We start from the raw sequence: 17469 nt of genomic DNA on the forward strand, positions 1-17469 counted from the left end.
TACTGAGTTCAAGAGATTGTGAAAAGGAGGGAGGGAGGAAGGACGAAGAAGTGGAGAGTGAGACCGGCAGGGGGTGAGTTCCCATTTCTCTCTAGGCTTTGGCTTAGACATGGAGGTGTCGTGTCCTAGAAAAGTTGAGTAAACACCAACTACTTAAAGGCTTTTGCTTTTTTTCACATGTGGAACTCAGGAGAGAGATGCCTCACAGACTGTCCCACACCAAACCAGGAGTAACTGCATCAAAATACACTCAAATGCTTGACAAAGTTGGGTGGGTTGAAGAAACTCCAGAATTACACTTTCCTAAGTTACTTTGAATTCCTAAATTGTGGCTGGGAACCAGATGTTTTGTCATTCCCTTGAAGAGGAGCCCAGAATTCCTCTGATTGAAAAGCAGGCCAGTGTGTCAGAGGAGTGGCACTGTGGAACAGGGGGATGAAGTGGCTTGAGAGGAGGGCTGCAGGATGTACACACCGTGCGTGCATGTGTGTGGGCGGGGCGGGGGGGGGCATCTGTAGTGCTGGAGAGGCCAGAGATGGAACTGAATCAGCCAGGGAGGGATGTTGTATCTTTCCCCCCATACAGACCAGCCCATGAATTACAACAGCGTCATCCTTAAATTTTGGGAGGGTACTTGATCAAGTGGTGGATAAAGGATCTTGCTGTGGAGGCAGAAGCAAGGATCAGACCTTTATACCCCTGCTATCTGGAGATTACATGAGTCGCACATCTCCCCGTATTCTATTCTAGATGTCACTTTAGGGATGAGAAGAGGGAAGAGAAAACATCTGGAAGATATAAAATTGAGTTATCCAAAGGAGATTTTAATTTTTTTTTTTTTTTTGGCTGCATCCACAGCGTGTGGACATTCCTAGGCCAGGGATTGGACTCAGTGACTCAGGCTACTGTAGTGACAGTGCCATATCATTAACCCACTGAGCTGCAAGAGAGCTCCCAAAGGAGATTTTTTTTAAAAAAGCAGTTGGATAGGGAAATAATGTTCTGGTAGACTGAACATTTAAAATGAATGGAGGTAGTGTAAAACAGAAAAGTCAAAATATTATAAATCAACAATTAAAAAAAAACTTCTTTTATTTATTTTTGGCTATGCCCATGGCATGCGGAAGTTCCCAAGCCAGGGATGGAACTCTCACCACAGGAGTGACAATGTTGAGTAGTTAATTGCTAGGCCACCAGGGAACTCCCTAAAATTTCTTTTTTAAAAAGAAAAATTTATTGAAGTATGGCTGATTTACAATATTGTGTTAATTCCTGTACAGCAGAGTGACTCAGTTAAACATAAGCATACATCCATTTTTTTTTCAGATTCTTTTCCTGTGTAGACCACCACAGACTACTGGGTAGAATTCCTTGGGCTATACAGAAGGTCCCCATTGGCCAATCATTCCATATACTACGGTGTGTATATGCCAATCCCAGACCCCCAGTCCATCCATCCCAACCCCCCACCTGTCCCCTTTGGTAAGGTAAGTTTTTCAAAGTCTGTGTGTTTGTTTCTGTTCTGCAAATAAATTCATTTGTATCCGTTTTTAAGATTCCACATATAAATGTGGTATCATATGTTTGTTTTTCTCTTACTTCACTTTGTATGATAATCTCTAGGTCCATTCATGTTGCTGCAAATGGCATTATTTCATCCTTTTTATGGCTAAGTAGTATAAATCAACAATTTTAAACTGCTGCCACTACTTCATAGGATGGTAGTGCAAAAGGGAGAGCAGGCATGTTCTAGAGATTAAAGGAACCAAGTATTATTTGCATGGTGTGAGTGCCCCTCAGGTATGACAGTAAGTCATCTGCCTTCCTTTTTCTTCTTTTTAAAATAAAATCATCTTTTATCCCAAAGCAAAATTCTTCTTTCTATTTACCCATCCTCTTGTTCCACTTTCATTTCTCATCCAAAATTATCTTTTTTGCTTGGCGTTACCCATGCCCTGTATGTCCTGGTCTGAAGGAGACTTTTTCTGCTATATTCAGGGGCTTACACTGGGCTTTGTTTCAGGCACAGTTTGCCTGATATAACGTTTTTTCCCCTTACCTTTCAGGATTTCTGAAGACAGGAAACTCTTTTAAGTTTCCAGGCAGAAGAGAAGGTTGCAGCGTTTGAACAGTAGTCATTTCTGTGAACCAAATGATGCATCATAATATCTCTTCATTTTATTTATTTATTTATTTATTTATTTATTTTTATTTATTTATTTTTGGTCTTTTCTAGGGCCGCACCTTTGGCCTATGGAGGTTCCCAGGCCAGGGGTCTAATAGGAGCTATAGCTGCCGACCTACGCCAGAGCTACAGCAACGTGGGATCTGGGCCGCATCTGCAACCTACACCACAGCTCACAGCAATGCCAGATCCTTAACCCACTGAGTGAGGCCAGGGATTGAACCCGCAACCTCATGTTTCCTAGTAGGATTCGCTAACCACTGAGCCACGACAGGAACTCCTATCTCTTCATTTTATTGTCTCTCCAGTTGAGCTTCTTTGCGTTGATAAAAAGTAGTTGAATTTAACCTAAATTTGGATCCCTAATTCTTTGTTTAGAATGTCTGCAAAAAAGATATCATTACGATGCAGCTCTGAAATGAAAATAAATTCTCTACATAGAAGATTGCCTGTCATGTACTTCAGGCGATGGAATTAAAGGGTGCTGAACTTGCCAAATCTCTTGCAACAGATCACGGGCTTTCCAAAACAGGGAGAAGTTTGTGTGGCTAAGTTGTTTTCACATGGGGCCACTATTCAGTATTGGAATATGGATCTGTGAAACATTTCTGGCTAACTTTAAGAGAAGCTGTTTGACCTCTAGTAAAATATAAGGTTAATAGTGGAAAAAACAAAACTTGGAGTTTATAGGAAATACAGAGGAGAAAGTACTAATATAACTTGACATGGCTTGCAATGTAATGACAATCTTTACAAAGTCAAGACCACAGCCACTGATGAATACCAACCTCCAAATGACTGAGAATGATCTTGAAGGAACTCTGGTTCCTCTAGATTTCATAGGCAAATATTGTCAAGAAGGTTTAGGTCTAATTCTGGTATAGGTATTTAAAAAAGAGAATTTGGATTGGTAAATTAATGGTATTTTTAGTTTTAAAAGAAATGAGTATATTTAGTATAGTGTTTACATTTTTAAATTGAAACTACCTGTAAACAGTGTGTGTTATAATCAGTGGCCTCTTAGCCTCAAGTAAATGTGAAAGTTCCGTTGCTCCCCCTTTCATCATTTTGTCTCTGCTGGTCAGCTGACCTCTTAACACTCCCTACCTCTCATTATACAATTCAGCTACCCTGAACAACTTCTGGCTCTGTAAACATACCATGTTTTCTCAACTCTTTATACCTATGGCATATCCTCCGCTTGGCCTGCTCTGTCCTTTTTCCCACCCTCAACTGCAATTTTCCTGGCACGTTACTAGTCAAACTTTAAGACTCAGCTGCAGCATCACTTTTCTAAAAAATTTTCCCTGACTATGTACCGCCTCCATATTGCACCCTATGCTTATCTCTGGCATTGCACTTACAGTGCAATCTTATATTTTTACTTGTATCAATTCAACAACATGCAAACAAAAGCAAACATATTTTTCATGCAGCATGGCCCCTAAATGGAAGCCAAATTCTTCATCTGGTGCTTAACTGAAGAATCTCTGATCTGTTTTCGTACTAGGGGGTGTGTGATCACACTGTGTGATGGGTTTGCTGAGTTATTACAGTTTGTTGTATAGAGTTGCTGGGCTCAATTTGCAAAAAGCAGAACTCATTCTAGATATTTTAAGCAGGATAAACTATAATTCAAGGAATCAGGCCCATACATATTCATCAGAGTACTAGAGATTATGGTTGAATCTTTCAGAATACATTCCACAATAATATTGCTCCCTGGCCTGCCAGCAGTGCTGCTGCCTCTCAGAGCAGGCAGGTGGGATTAGCAGTGTACTACTGACCTGTTGAGTCCAAGAACACAGTGCTTAGCTGCTAGTCAGGCATCAGGAAGCCACCACTATCCCCACTGCATCTACCTTCAGACCCCTGCAGAGCTTGATATGGATGCTGGAGCACAGCAGGGAAAACCCAAATACCCAGAGGACTACGCCTCTGAGCAGCAAGCAGTAGAAAGATGGGCCCATCCTCACTTGTAGATTCAGTCTCAGGCAAAAGATTGAAGGACTGAGCCAGTTTGCACTGGGAAACCTGGCGGCAAGGGATTCTGAACAAAGTAATTTTGTCTTTCCAACTGGGGCAGGTGAGGCAGGTACTCTAGGAAGTTTAGTTGAAGGCTGAATGCTAATCCCCTGCACCCACCATAACCAGGTGTGCTGTGCTTCTAGAGCAAGATTGGGGCCTGTCTTGGCTGATTTTGTTTAAGCATTAAAGCCAACATATCAACATTTATGATATATTCTAAGACAATGGCCTCTTTGTCTTAGAAGCAGGCTTTCAGCTCTGAAAGAGACTGTGCTCGACTCATCTTTGGAACACAATGTCTAGTACTATGTCTTGTCAAATAATGAACGAATATATGAATAAATAAACTGGTGAATGATAAAAAACAACAACAACAACAACAAAAAACTTGTGTCCCTTTGTCCTTTTTTGAACCAGCTAATCCCGTTAACTTTTTCTAATTCAGTGGTTTTCAATCAGGAGCAGTTTTACCGCTCCAGGGGACATTTGGAGATGTCTAGAGACATCTTTGAGTGTTACTATTTTCAAGCAGGAGTGCTGTTGGCACCCACTGCGTAGAGACCAGGCTTGCTGCTAAATATCCTACAATGTATAGGAGAACCCCTGGAAACAAAGGATTATTCAGCACAAAATGTCAATAGAGCCAAGGTTGAAAAATCTGCTTTAATTACTTCTTCTCACTCTGTCTGCCACAATATCCTTATGTCAATAGATCAGAACCCTTGAGAATTTGGACTTTCTCAGAATTCAAATCCTCATTAGTCTTTTTCCTCTTTGGCAGGGGTTTCCCCTGATATCTCTCATTCCATGTTAATCATTCTGTCCCCACATGTATTACTCCTAGACCTCAGGGACACAGACTGGCCTTTACGCTCTTGTATTAGAATGTAACCAGAGGAAATTTTTATAATGTCACTCTCCAACTTCTTTCTTAATCTCACAGCTCTAGATTTGCAATTGAAATTTCATTTATCTTAGAAAATATCTTTAAAAAGTGAGATGCTATCCTAACATACTTTTAACCTTGATGGACGATATGCCAATTTTACTGATTTAGCTGATTTTTTACTTTTTTCTTTCCTCTTTTTTAAATATATGACAATTATCTGTCTGGTAGTCTACAAGAACAATGAAATTTTGCTCCTAAAATGAAATTCCTAGAAAAATTCAGTATTTCTTTCAGTTTGTAGAAATACATCTCTTTTCATAATTAAGTACTTTTGGAAGTATAAATATACCACAATTAGATAATGAACATAATTAAATACGTATCTTAATTAAAACATAGGTGTTTAGTCATAATTAAAGTCATATGTCTATAATCAGAACAAGAAGTCAATATATGTCTTAAAGCCAAAACTATGTGGAACTCAGTTATGCATCTGACAAATCTTATTGAGCACCTACTGTTCCCCTCTGCTTCCACTGAGAATATATTAGTGAGCATTTTATATCCTGTCCCTACCCTCATGGAGCTAACATTATTAGGTTAGGGTCTCCCTGATAGATAATCACACAAGTAGGATTTATTTTTTTGTATGATTTCTATTTTTTTCCATTATAGTTGATTTACAGTGTTCTGTCAATTTCTATCCTCCAGCAAAGAGACCCAATCATATACATATATATATATATATATATATATATATATATAATATGTATATATATATATATATATTCTTTTTCTCACATTATCCTCCACCTTGCTCTATCACAAGTGCACACAAGTAGGATTTAATTACTGTGATGACAGTAATCCTATAATTAAAAATCACAAGGTGGTATGAAAGTAAATAGGGAATCTGACACTATTTCTAATTTACTCAAGAGAGAGTTCCTCAAGAAAATAGTGATTAAGCTCATACCTGAAAGATGAGTAGGAGTTAGCTATGCACAGTCTGGAGGACACAGAATTCCTGGCAGAGGTATATATGATGTCCTGAGGCAAAAATAAGTTTGTTTGTTCAGGAAACATGAAGAAAGATTTTGGATTGAATACTAGAACTGGGAAGCTATGAAATGGTTTTAGTAGAGGAGTGATTTAATCAGATTTAAATGATTGCTCTTACTGCTCTGTGAAAAAGGGGGTTGGGGCAAGGAAAAGTGGGTGAGAGGAAACTAGTGAGGGGGTAATTTGGGTAGTCTAGGTGAGAGATGATGGTGACTTAAATTGGAAAGCAGATAGATTTAGGAGGCATAGTCAACTGAATTCCTGATTGACTTTTTTGAGGGGCAGAGTGCTAACTGGAGAGGAGGGGGGAGAATCATTGAAGGAGAGGGAAGTGTTAAGAATGGCTCACAGACTTCTGATTGGAGAGACTGGGAGGATGTTGGTACCATTTATCAGGAGCGGTAACGCTAGAGAAGAAGCAGTTTGGGGGCAAGGTGGTTAGAGATAGTATATTTATCTGGGAACATGTTGTGTTTGAGAATCTTATAACACTTTTCAGTGTCTCAACTGGAGATATACCTTAAACATTTGGACCTATGAATCTGTAAGTCAGAAGAGTAGTCTGGGCTGGAAATATTATTTTATTTTATTTTATTTTTTGTCTTTTTGCTATTTCCTGCGGCATGTGGAGGTTCCCAGGCTAGGGGTTGAATCGGAGCTGCAGCCGCTGGCCTATGCCACACCCACAGCAACGCAGGATCCGAGCCGCGTCTGCAACCTACACCGCAGCTCACGGCAACGCCGGATCGTTAACCCACTGAGCAAGGGCAGGGACTGAACCCGCAACCTCATAGTTCCTAGTCGGATTCGTTGACCACTGCGCCATGACGGGAACTCCATGGAAATATGATTTTAAAACCATTACCTGTAGATGGTATTTGAAGATATAGGAGTAGATGAGATTGCTCTGGGAGAGAAGGGAAGAGGGCCCCAAACTGAGCCCTAAAGAAGTTCTACACAGGCGTTTCTGTCATGGCTCATCGGTAAAGAGCCCAGCAAGTATCCATGAGGGTACAGGTTTAATCCCTGGCCTTGCTCGGTGGGTTAAGGATCCAGCCTTGCTGTGAGCTGCCATGCATGTAGGTCACAGGCGTGGCAGATCCTGCATTGCTGTGGCTGTGACGTAGGCCAGCAGTTGCAGCTCCAGGAACTTACATATGCTGTGGTTGCAGCCCTAAAAAGAAAAAAAAAAAAATTAAAGAAGTTCTACACAATAAGGTGGTTAGAGAAGTCAGCAATGCCAGGCTGATAATAAATCAGAAGAAAAACAAATGAAGTGTGGGGACATGGAAGGATACAAGGCAAGGAAAGAGACTGTTATTCAAGGGAGGACTGGAAACCTGTGTTGTACAGAGGAAGCTGGGAGTTCCGATAGATATGAACATTTTCATTGATGTGGCAACGTGCAGGTCATGGGTGCCTTAGTGCTAGAATTTAGAAGGTAAGAATAGAAGCCAGACTAGAATGGATTGAGGAGTCAATAGTAAGAGGAAGTAGAAATTGAAGCTATAGCTATATATTTTGTAACTGGAGGAATAGATAAGATTTTATTTGGGGGAGTTCCGGTTGTGGCTCAGTGGTAACGGACCTGGCTAGTATCCATGAGGATGCTAGTTTGATCCCTGGCCCCCCTCATTGGGTTAAGGATCTGAAGTTGCCATGAGCTGTGGTGTAGGTCACAGATGCAGCTCAGATCTGGAGTTGCTGCGGCTGTGGCTGGCTGCTGCAACTCCCATTCGACGCCTAGCCTGGGAACTATATGCCCCACGTGACAAGCAAAAAACCCCAAAATTTTTAGTTGGAAATTCATAGTCTAGTAAATTGTGTTTTTGTTTTTTAAGCTAGGAGAGATAATAGTATGTTTAAATGATAATGAAGAAAGTCCAGCAAAGAAGGAGAGTTTGAAGTTATGTAAGAGACGAGGGATATAATCCAGAGAGGGCAGTTTTGAGCAAGTAGAAGGTGATGAGATTCAGGGTACAGATCAAGAGATTTTCCTATGATTCAAATCAATTTCTATTTAGTAACAGGAGGAAATGATGAATATGAAGTTTAGAATAAATGTGACTCTCCTTTAGAATGAAGTAGGACTTAAATTCTCTAGAATGAACAATCTTAGTGATCTGAGGTTATTTCTGTATATACCTTCAGAACTTGACATTAGTGTCCATATCATTAGGAGATTAAGAAGTAGGAGTGCATTTATGGATGCCTTCCTACCTGGGGAGTATTTAAGTGGTGAGGTGCCATAATCTTAATTGATATCCATGTCACCCCACTGGCATGGAGATTGGGTACATACACATACTGCCGGTCTGACTTCTCACACCCAGAACCACAAGGTGATTTGATAAGTACTCCCAGGCAACCAACCAAAATCAAAGTTGATGGGCACCAAACAACCGTGAGAATCCTAATGTGCTTGTAGACTTCATAAGAATTGAATAACACTTTAGGGTTAGTTTTTCACACTTGTTCTGGGCAGCATAGGAATAGAAAGATTTGCTAAACTCCTAAGATGCAGAAATGTCTTTGGCTGTGATAGTGGTGATGGCAATATGTCAGTAAGAATTGCATTTCACTGCAAGCAACAAAAAATAAACCGACTTTGGCTTAAACAACGTGGGTTTATTTCTCATATAGTAATCATTCCTTCAGTACAGATTGCTGGCGTTTCAGTGGCTCATTATAAATGCTGACATTTCAGCCATTATTTCTACTTTTAAGGCAGGAAGAAGTAGGAACTTGGAAGTGATTCCCAGTTGCATGTGTCCCTCTTTATCAAGGATGAAAAGTTCCCCAGAATTCCTTCCAGCAGATTTCTGTCGGGGGCCAGAGGATAAAGAAAGCTGGAAAAGTATATACTGGAGTTCCCTGGTGGCTCACTGGGTTAAGGATCCGGTGTTGTCACTGTTGTGGTGTGAGTTCGATCCTTGGCCCAGGATTCATGTTGCAGATGTGGCAAAAACAAACAAATAAACAAACACCACATATACTTGACTATGCCTCTGTGGTTGGAGGCATCATGGCAGAAAAGGGTGGGAAATGGTTTTTTTGGGTAGTTACGTCTGGCCCCCGACGTAAGCAGTGTCTGTTATTTAACGATACGGAGCCAAGGAAGCTCCCCAGGAGGAAATAGAAGTAGCAAATTATGGCCAGGGCCAAAGCAGAGAAAGTGAGTTATCACATAGCAGTGGTTCTGAAGAGACTGAAAACAGATTGGCATTTGGGATGAGGAATCTTTAAGAAGACTGTGGGTCTCTAAACCATTCCCTGGGAGCTTCAGGATAGTACCTTATCTGTCTTACCAACACATTTCCAAGTACTTAGTGTGGTGTCTGGTATAGAGTAATCTTTCAATGATTGTTAAACTAATTACCGCATAAGTGAATCATCTATGACCATGGTGAGATAAACCCAAGATGATAGTAGGAGGTAGCTCGTGCTGCCTCCCTCGATTTGGGAATTATTTCAATGAAGTTGGGGCTGATTTGGCAGGTTAAAATTGTTAAATTTTCACAGACAGGGAGGAGGACATATATTCTTCATTTTCTTTTCCAATGTATGTCTTGGAAAGGGGCCTATTTAAAAAAAAAATCACACAGAATTGAGGAGTTAGGGCTTGAGATAAATTCCAGGGATTTACCAATCTGGGATTCTTACACACTGTAGGAACCGCAAAAGAATGCACTAGGGAAGAGGGATCTGGTGTAGCCCAGCCCCATCATGTCCACACATGTCTTTCTTGTCCTTAAAGAATGTTCTGCATGTTCAATTAACAGGAGACCAGAAGAGTTGGCTGGGGAAATTTCACTCCTGATTAAAAATTCCATTTATCTGTGAGCTGAGCTTGTTTTAATAAAGTGACAGAGAAATGAATCCGAGGCCACTAGTTCTTTGGCCCATTTAATAAGTCATAGTGAATTGAATCTTTCCAGTTTTTTTTTCAGTCTTCTTTTGGCTGCTCAGTTATACAGTATTCCCAAAGTTATAAATACATTGAAATTGATTTTACAATTGTGAAAGTTCAAAACCTATGAAAAAAAAATTTTTTTTTTTTTTTTTTTGTCTTTTGTCTTTTTGTCTGTTGTTGTTGTTGTTGTTGCTATCTCTTGGGCCGCTCCCGCGGCATATGGAGGTTCCCAGGCTAGGGGTTGAATCGGAGCTGTAGCCACCGGCCTACGCCAGAGCCACAGCAACGCGGGATCCGAGCCGCGTCTGCGACCTACACCACAGCTCACGGCAACGCCGGATCGTTAACCCACTGAGCAAGGGCAGGGACCGAACCCGCAACCTCATGGTTCCTAGTCGGATTCGTTAACCACTGCGCCACGACGGGAACTCCAAAACTCTGAAAATTTTATGTAATTATTTTTTTGACCTTCTCCTTGCTGTAGATGACATTTATGATCAGAGTTATGCAAAATCTACTTATTCTAAAAGCCATTTTCAGTGACCTGGGGGGGAAAAACAACCAAAATACCTCCTACACCTCCTTAAAAATTAAAAAAAAATTAATTTGTTGGAGGCCATAAAAGCACCAGAATATTAGAACAAATAAAAAAAAGAAAATTGCATTAAGACCCTTTTCCATATATTTTTTTAGAGTAGAGAGTTCTTTTCTCATTTGAGAGACTGTAGGAAAATAATAAGCAAAAACAACTACCATTAATGTTATTTCCTTAGTTAAATTGTAACTTGCTCCACTCACCTATGTTTGAAATTCAGACTAAAGTAAAATTTTATTCTGTATTATGATTAGCTTTGTGGGGGAAAAAAGGAGGGTTGGAGTGAAAAAAGAAAGACATGTGAGGAGAATAGCAAAGGGAGATTGACTAAAAATGGAGGCAGTAGTAAGTTTGGGGGAAATTGTCTTAGGGGGCTATCTTAAAGCATGAATCAGAGTGGAGTTACAGTCCAGGGTCAGCTATGTAAACTGCAGCAGTCATCAAAAGGGGACAATCAGAGGGTGGAATGTGGTTGCTGGCATGGGTTGGTTCTAGAAATCAGGACCTGGGGACGGAAGTTTGGGAAATAGATGTGTAGGTCTGTAAGCCCAAATAACTGTCACTGTTTTTCCTGGGCTTGTTTGTGATGATGTTTCTGGAAGAGATTCGCATTTGAGTGGGCGAGGTGAGCGAAGCAGATGGCCTCCTCCAGTGGACATGAGCATCGTCTAATCCGAGGGCCTGAATAGAGCAAAACGTGGAGGAAGATTGAATTCACTCTCTTCCTGACTGAGTGAGCTGGGACACTGATATTTTGCCCTTGGTGCCCCTGGTTCTCAAGCCTTCAGACATAGACTAGAAGCTATATCATCATCGACCTTCTGGCTCTCAGGCTTTTGAACTATGCCATTGGCTTTCCTGGGCCTCCAGCTTGCAGGTGGCAGATTATGAGACTTCTCAGCCTCTGCTGTCATATGAGCCAAGACCTCATAATAAATCTCTGTATATATATTTATATATTTTAAAATTTATTTGTTTATTCATTCATTCATTCATTCATTGGTTCTGTTTCTGGAGAATCCTGACTCATATACCAGGGATGCCTGGAAGCAGAATCAGGAAGGAGAGGAAAAGGTCAACACTAAGGTTTGTGGGCTGAGGCCAAGCAGGGGAAAAGAGGGAAGACAAGTAAGTAAGTGCATATGACCTTGGCTGGAAAGTGAATATATGTCTGAGAAAAACTGAGAGGGAGGGAGGATGGAGGGAAGGACACAGAGACATGGAGAGAGAGAGAGAGGCAAGGAGAAGGGGGAGATGCCTGGGTGGAAATAGTAACACATTATTAAAAACCCAGGAAAAGAGGGAAAGAGAAATACTCTATGTGAGAAGGAAGACAGGCTAAGAGTGGTTCACTGAAGTGGTTATGTTAAGTGTATTCAAAGATGTTTCCTGTCAAACTCTGTTGTTCCCTTGGGTAACAGTCTTTGCAGTAAGTTATCATTGTCCTTTAATACTCAAGTAAGCTACTTTTTTTTTTTTTTTTTTTTTTTTTTTTTTGTCTTTTTGCCATTTCTTGGGCCGCTCCCACGGCATATGGAGGTTCCCAGGCTAGGGGTCTAATCGGAGCTGTAGCTGCCAGCCTACGCCAGAGCCACAGCAACGCAGGATCCGAGCCGCGTCTGCAACCTACACCACAGCTCACGGCAACGCCGGATCGTTAACCCACTGAGCAAGGGCAGGGATCGAACCCGCAACCTCATGGTTCCTAGTCAGATTCGTTAACCACTGCGCCATGACGGGAACTCCTAATACTCAAGTAAGCTACTTAAACACTATTCACAGCTCTTCAATTTTTAAAAAATACTTTAACATTTAGATGTACAATCTGAGGCTTCTACCAGAAATATGTGTGTGTTTATTATTACATTTTAAAAAACTGTTACTTTAATAGCCGGAACAATATCACCCATGATGGGCAAAGAAATTAATCAAAAAGTTTATCTGTACATGAATACATATTTATTTGATATCAAAAATATATATGTATATATATGTGTGTATGTGTGTTTGTATGGATACACACATATCATCGTATAATATTAGTGCCTAATCCCTGATGAAATACTCAGATAACAGAAGACCAATGAGGCAAATTCTAGTGTGAGAAAGGTCAAAGTTTCAAAGATATTGGAACAAGGCCTGTATGATCTGGGGAAAGAGGCTCTGGTTGGGTGGGAGTAATGATAGATTTCTTATCCTTGATCAGTACACTGCCCTACTTATAGCACGTTAGGAAACCCGCACAGATGGTGAGAGACATATTAAATGTCTTTGACCGCTAGGCTAATGCATTTCCCCCTACATCTTGCTATTCTTTTAGTTAGAATGCAAGAATTCACTGTGGCCTAAAGAACACCAGATCCACCCTCTGGAGCTTTTGGAGCCTGGTCCAGACTCTTATAAGCTGGGTAATTTTAGGCAAGTCACTTCTGCCTCTCCATCTCAGGTTTCTCCTGAGTGAGTTGGATTAACGTTTTGGTGCTCAGTCTTTTCTGCCCCACCATTCTGGACCGTTGCTGCCCAGCAGATTCAATAGAAGTGGTAGTAGAGTTATGCATGAGGGTTCTGCAGAGGAACAAAATGAATAGGATAGATACATAGGAAGACTTACTCTGAGGAATTGGCTCATGCAGTTATGGAGGCTGAGAAGTTCCAGGATGTGCCACCTTCAGGATGGAGACCCAGGAAAGATGGTGGTGTAGTTCCTTTCAAACCTGAAAGCTTACAAACCCAGGGGAGCCAGTGGTCTAAGTCCCAGTCTGAGTCCTTAGGCCTGAGAACTAGAAGGCTGATGGTATACGTTTGGTGCAAGGCCAAACGCCCCCCAAAACAGGAGTGCCGATATCTAAGAGCAGGAGAAGATGAATGCCTTAACTCCAGCGGAGAGCAAATTCACCCTGCCTCCACCTTTTTGTTCTGGCCCTTGGTGGATTGGATGACACCCACTCCATTGGGGGAGGGCAATCTCTTTTACTTAGTCTGCAGATTCAAATGCTAATCTCTTCTGGAAACATCTTCATAGATGTTTTGCCAGTTATCCGGACACCCATTAGCCTCGTCAAGTTGACACATAAAATTAACCATCACAAGTTGTATTTGTCGAGTATTTGCTGTGTGTCAGATGCTGAGCTAAGCACTTTTCCTTATTTCATCCACAGCATGTGATTTTGCATTATATTTTATTATCATTCCCAGTTTAGAGACAAGAAAATTGGCTTAGTCCCTTATTACTTCTGGTCAGTCTATTATCTAGATGTTTGTTCTTAGTCCCTACATTATACTACTGCTTATGGTCATGATTCTGAAATGGAGCAGCGGTAAGTTTATGCCCCCTGACCCAGGAATATATGATGGTATTGATCTGCCAGGAGATTTTAAAAAGCCTCTTATCCCACTTGAACATCACTGAACTATGTAATCTTTAGGTTTCTTTTCATAGATAACTTTTTATGACTCTGGGATCCTGCTGCTAAGAAGGAAGGAAACTTTTATTGTTATCTCTTGCAATAAGATTGAATCTAATAAATTCCATTCCTTTTTGTTGTCCTCAAATAGCCTGCATAAATCTGCCACTCATCAGTTCCTCTTTGTCTCTTTCAATAACTCACTGTCTTAAGAACAGCCTCTGATCAGAAACTTCATTAAGTCAGCTCTGACTTGTCTTCTGATCATACCTCTTAGATAACATATTGAAACTGCCAGTTGGGTCACCTATGGTGCTCTTCTAATTAGACTGCCTTAGGCATAATTTTGTTAATATTGCTATAACAACAAATAACCATGTCACTGATGGCTGTGATCCAATTACAACCTGTACATCAAGCAATTATTTTCTTTATAGCTGGCAAATATAAATTGACTGAGGGTCATTGTAAATGAGAGTGGTACCCCTATTTCAATTTTCTGATATCTGAAAGATGTGTCACAGTTTCTATCAGGATATTGTCTCATGAGAACATCCCTTCTCAAAAGACTGGTGGGAAGAATACATCATCAGAATCAGACTCTCCACCTGGGCACATTTTCATGCATTTCTTTTCCTATCCTCAATCAGAGTGGGGGAAAGAAGAAGTGTCTAAAAATTGGTGAGTTCCTTGACTAAAGGAAAAGATTGAAAGATTGGAAGAGTCCTGTGGTGATCTGTTCCTGCAAGCTTTTGCACATTTTTTAGAGCCAAAATGTAACCCGAAGTAGAAAAAGGATGACCATTGCATTTGATTCAACTGCCTGTGGAGACACTGCCCTTTTTTTTTTTTTTTTTTTTTTTTTTTTTTTAGTATTTCAGAGCCCATGGTGTTGCACCTCACCTCTGCCTGGCAGGAGTATCCTTACTGTCCGAAGGGCTGCACCAGAACCTCAGCTGTTTCTCATTCCTATTGGGAGATTTCTTTCTTCTTTTCCTTGGCCTTCCCTTCCTCCTTGACTCTGCCTCTGGCTGGGTTGCATCTCCCCCATGCCCCGTACCCTTCCACTTCAAGTGTTAGGTGAAAAGAATGGGCTGGGGAAGGGGAAAGATGAGGGGCTATACGAACCTATCCTATCTTTGTCACAAGAGCCTCAGAAGAGCAACATGCCTACGTCCATATTCCATCGGTCCAGCCATTGCCCTGCTCCCCTAACTCCATCGGCCACTAAAATTTCATAGTTCAGAAAGGCTTGGAGTTTCATGTGCCTCACAAATACACAGTTGTTTTCTGGGTAGATTGTATTCCAAAAGACAAATGGAATACAAGTTTTGCCTCTACCTCACCATCTCCAATATCTCCATCAGCATGTAACGAACACCACTATGTACCAAGACTTATCCTAAGTGGTTTACATGTATAAACCTCTCCCTTCTATCTCAGCTTTCAATTCCTGCATCACTGCTAAAATGACCCTGGCCCCTCTTCAGCTTTTATCCTCTGGACTAGATTTGCAAGAGCCACGTGGAGCCCTTGTCTCCCCTGCCCAAGAACTCCTCATCTCAGCTTTTCATCCCCAGAGTTCCTGCCTTGGTTCCCATTTGGATCCTGACCTTTGTCTCTCTGTTCCCCAAAGTATCCTCTGAGTACCGTCAATCTGTGAAATTTTTGCTCCATTGTCAGAAGTGAGGACCCTGATCTAGCTGTCAGGATACTGCTCTTACTGTTATTTCCTGAATAGACTTTGGCATGAGAATACACAAAAGCTTGGCTCTATAGTTTAATGAGTACCAATATCTCAAGTATAATGTAATTGAATCAGCTTTTACAGGTTGGCCCAAAATCCAACTCCAATACTGTTTCTTTGTAATAAGTGATCTGAACTGGATTCGGTGGATTTATGAATGAAATTTTGAAGCATAATCCACTGATATATTAGGGATTGTCTACATTTTGGATGTGACTTGAAGATTAACCTTAAAACACTACTTTTAGGAATAGCAATATTGGAGTTCTCTGGTGGCCTAATTGATTAAGGATCAGGTGCTGTTATTGCTGTGGTTCAGGTTCGATCGCTGGCCCAGGAGCTTCTGCATGTGGGGGGAAAAATGGGAAACAGTATCTTTTTCTAAATGAGACTTGAGTTATGTCCCATAACAAAACTAAATTAAGTTTTAAATGAAGTGTGTGCTTTTCTACTCCAAATCTAAGCAACAGGCCAAAATAATTGGCAACTGGAGAGAACACTATTGGAAAGTAAGTTCCTTTTTCATGAAAGGAAAAGAAAGTGATGTGTCATTTTCATCTCTTTTTCTTCACATCTAGCTCAGCTAGTTCCTGGCATAGAATCAGATTTCAGTAAATGTTGGTGAATGTTGTTTTTGGATAAATAGGACTCTCTAGTGTCTGTGTCTATGGAAATATTCCAAACTGAACTAAATTGTTTATCATAAACTGAGTGTCTTCCCTTCCCCCTCCCAATACTTTTCTCTGATACTTATTTTTATAGTGTGCAATTAAAGGTTGGTGAATGGCTATTACAAGTGATGGCGTATTGGTTAAATGCCCAGACCAGGAGGAGAGCGTCACACCCCATCTTATTCTCATCATGCTATCTTTGGATGAGGGAGGCAAGAGTTGGTTTGGAGCTTTTGTATTCAGCCTGTCACTTGGCTCATTATCTGTCTGGATTTCTTTATGGCTGATGAAAGGAGGCAGAGTTCTGAGTGGGAGCTCCTGGGAGCAGGGTCCTTGTCCTATTCACCTTCATGCCCTCTTTTAACCTCTGGCCTAGACAAGGAAGGAAACAACTGCCATTAGTTATGTATCTGCTAAGTCAGGCACTGTTCTGGTTAGGTTAAACACATGGTCTCTAATTAACACAACAATCTTATGATACGAATTTAGAGTTGAGAAAGCTGAAGAATACAAGGCTTAAGGAATTTGCCAAAATCACATAGTTATGAAGTTCACCACTGTGTACTCAGCTTCTAGCACAGTACCTGATACATAATAAATGTTAAGTAAAGTCAGTTCTGATTTGAATGTCCTTGCTTTTTTCACTATCGAGCCTAGCCAATAAATGTACTTAATAGCCGCAAAATAGTTTGAGACATTTTGGTGAAAGTGCAATGGTTTTCATGTTTGAAATTTATATTATAGCCATTAACCTAGTTATACTTACACCTACCTTTTTTGTAGAGAAGACTGGTACTTTCTTTTTTGTCTCTTTTCAATTCAAAAAATATTTACTGAGAACCCATCAGTAAACCTGATTATGATATTCAAGATAAATAGCTAAGTTTCTATCTCTGACATAAAATCTCAAAGTTTTTTGAGTTCACAGACATGTGAACACAAGATGACAATGTTATTATGGACATATAATCAAGG

At 40.6% G+C, this 17469-nt stretch overlaps 1 protein-coding gene across 1 annotated transcript in view; it reads left to right on the forward strand.

Moving 5' to 3' along the window:
- The window catches only part of LOC102157687 (uncharacterized), a 38214-nt gene extending 35591 nt beyond the window's left edge, over positions 1-2623 (forward strand). The window contains exon 4 of the mRNA XM_084991502.1: positions 1327-2623. The gene's annotated coding sequence lies outside the window, so the exon portion shown is untranslated. The remainder of the gene's footprint in view (positions 1-1326) is intronic.
- The last annotated feature ends 14846 nt before the right edge of the window (positions 2624-17469 follow it).

This window comes from Sus scrofa, chromosome 13 (genome assembly GCF_054392235.1).
Source record: "Sus scrofa isolate SSC_HxYL_T2T_F1_AM1 chromosome 13, Sscrofa_HxYL_maternal_Yorkshire_Landrace_v2.0, whole genome shotgun sequence".
NCBI classification, from domain to species: Eukaryota; Metazoa; Chordata; class Mammalia; order Artiodactyla; family Suidae; genus Sus; species Sus scrofa.